The 2,948-nt window shown below is 34.3% G+C and overlaps 1 pseudogene; it reads right to left on the minus strand.

Moving 5' to 3' along the window:
* Positions 1–499: 499 nt before the first annotated feature.
* Positions 500–1,748, minus strand: LOC104982578 (annotated as a pseudogene).
* Between the last annotated feature and the right edge of the window lie 1,200 nt (positions 1,749–2,948).

The raw sequence follows: 2,948 nt of genomic DNA on the forward strand, positions 1-2,948 counted from the left end.
ATTGCCTTTTAGAGAATCTATTTTTTAAGACCTTGACCACATCAGACAAGAAATTGCTTTCAGTGTAACATACAACTTGAAAGCTGTTGGACAAATCACCTTATTTATACTTACTTAAAATATCTGTTTATCTTTAATTGAACAAAGTACCAAGTCTTTTACAGAATGTGGATTTTTACAGTGAACCCCAACTTCACAGCATTCTCAGCTTAAAGAAAGACAATAGCAGTAAAAATATACATTTTTTAAGAGAGCTTAACTAATATATTAAGATATTATTAAGATATTATTAATATATTAAGATAATATCAGATATTGCTGGTTCAGCTCCAGATCACCACAATGAAGTGAATATTACAATGAAGGAAGTCACAAGAATTTTTGGTGCATATAAAAGTTATGTTTATACTATACTGTAGTCTATTGTATGCAATAGCATTATAACTAAAAAAATCAATATGCGTATCTTAACTAAAACATACTTTATTGCTAAAATCTGCTAACTATTATTTGAGCCTTCTGCAAGTTTTAATCTTTTTGCTTGTGGAAGGACTTACTTTGTTGGCGGCTGCTGACTGATTAGAGTAGTGGTTGTTGAGGGTTGGGTGGCTATGTTAATTTCTCAAAGTAAGACAATGAAGGTTGCTACATCTTTTATGAGCGATTTCTCTATAGCATGTAAGGCTATTTAACAGCATTTTTCTCATAGTAGAACTTGTTCCAAAATGGAAATCAGTCCTTTCAAACACTGCCACTGCTTTATCAACTAAGCTTGTATGATGTTCTAAACCCTTTGTTTTAATTAAAAACGGTTTTCCCATCATCTTCATCAGAATTAGATGTCATTTCAAGAAGCAATTTTCTTTGCTCATCCATAAGAAGCAGCTCCTCACTCATTAAAATTTTATCACAACTTTGCAGCAATTCAGCCACATCTTCAGGCTCCACCTTTAATTCTAGCTCTTCTGTTATTTCTATCACATGTGCAGTTACTTCCTCCACTGAAGTCTTGAACTCCTCACAGTCATTCGTAAGAGTTAGATCAACTTCTTCCAGCCTCTTGTTAATGTTAATATTTTTACCTCTTCTCATGAATGTTCTCAATGGCATCTAGAATCCTTTCCAGAAGGTTTTCAATTAACTTTGCCAAGATCCATCAGAGGAATCTCTATTGATGGCAGCTATGGCCTTACAGAATGTGCTTCTTAAAGAATGAACTTGAAAATTAAAGTACACCTTGATCCATAGGCTGCAGAATGGATGTTGTGTTAGCAGGTATGAGAGCATGAATCTCATTTTCATCTCCACCAGAGCTCTTTGCTGACCAGGTGCACTGACAAGTGAGCAGTGATATTTTGAAAGAAATCTTTTTTTCTTTTTTTTTTGAGTAGTAGGTCTCAAAATGGGCTTAAATATTTATATTAAATCATATTATAAAGAGACATGCTATTATCTAGGCTTTGTTGTTCCATTTATAGAGCACAGCCTGAGTAGATTTAGCCTAGGATTTTTAGGAATGGTAAATGAGCATTGACTTCAACTTTAACTCACATTACCCTCAACAAGAGAGTCAATTTGTTCTTTGTAATTTTGAAGCTAGACATTGACTTCTCCTCTCTAGCTGTGAAAAGCCTAGATGGCATGTTCTTCCAATTTGTTGTTTAGCATAGTCATGTTCATTAATGATCTTAGCTAGATCTTCTGGATAACGTGCTTACAGTTTCTACATCAGCATTTGCTAGGTTCATCTTGCACTTTGATGCTATGGAGATGGCTTCTTTTCTTAAACCACATGAATCAATTTCTGATATTTTCAAATTCTTATATTTTCTTTTGAGTTTCCTCTCTTTCAACCTTCATAGAATTAAAGTGAGTTAGACTTAAGCTTTGACTTAAGGGAATCCTATGGCTGATTTAATCTTCTATTAAAACTTTCTCCCGATAAGCAATCAGGCTGTTTCACTTTCATATTATGCATGTGTTCTGTGCTGGAGAAGTACTTTTAATTTTCTTCAAGAACTTTTCCTTTGCATTCACCGCTTGTCTAACTGGGCGAGAGGCCTAGTTTTCAGCCTATCTTACTTTTCAATATACTTTCTTCACTAAGCTTAATTTTTTTTTTTCTCTAGCTTTTGATTTAAAATGAGAGATGTGTGAGTCTTCCTTTCATTTTGAATACTTAGAAGTCATTGTAGGGTTATTAACTGGCCTAATTTAAAAATTGTGTCGACAGTCAGACACAACTTGGTGCTTTAACAACAACATACATAGTAATATGTGTATGCTAATCCAAATCTCCCAGTTCACCTGCCTCCCCTTCTCCCTGGCATCCATTCTCTATTTCTGTGTCTCTGTTTTGACAATTGGTTATTTGAATGCTGTGTGGATATTTGATATTAAAAGTTATTATTTTAGGAGTGTGGAAAAAAAAAAAAAACCTGTCATCTCTTGGAGAACAGGGAGGCCTGAGGAGAAGGAGAGAGAAGAAAAGCTGCTCAGTGAAACAGCCAGAACACATACAACATTTATTGATTAAGTTTGCCTTCTGGATGGGGTTTGTGGCACTCCCAAAATAAGAATAGCGTCAAGGACCACTGATAACAGATCACCTTAACAAATACAATAAGTTTGAAATGTGAGATTTATCTAATTGTGATTCAGAAACAAGAAATCAGAAAATGCTGTTGAAAAAAATGAAACCAACAGATTTGCTCAATGCAGAGTTGCCAGAATTCGCCCAAAATTACAAAGCACAGTATCTGCAAAGCACAATGAAATGAAGCACAATAAAACAAGATATGCCTGTACTGAGTTTTGAAGGGAACTAAATACATAAACTAGTCAATAAATGTCTCCATTAAATAAGATATTCCATATCTTTTCAGAACTTGGGTAATAGATAAGGAAGTCCTCATGGAGTATTGTGCAGTAACTCCTACATTTTAGTT

This window comes from Bison bison, unplaced genomic scaffold, assembly GCF_000754665.1.
Source record: "Bison bison bison isolate TAMUID 2011002044 unplaced genomic scaffold, Bison_UMD1.0 scf7180017864533, whole genome shotgun sequence".
Taxonomy (NCBI): Eukaryota; Metazoa; Chordata; class Mammalia; order Artiodactyla; family Bovidae; genus Bison; species Bison bison.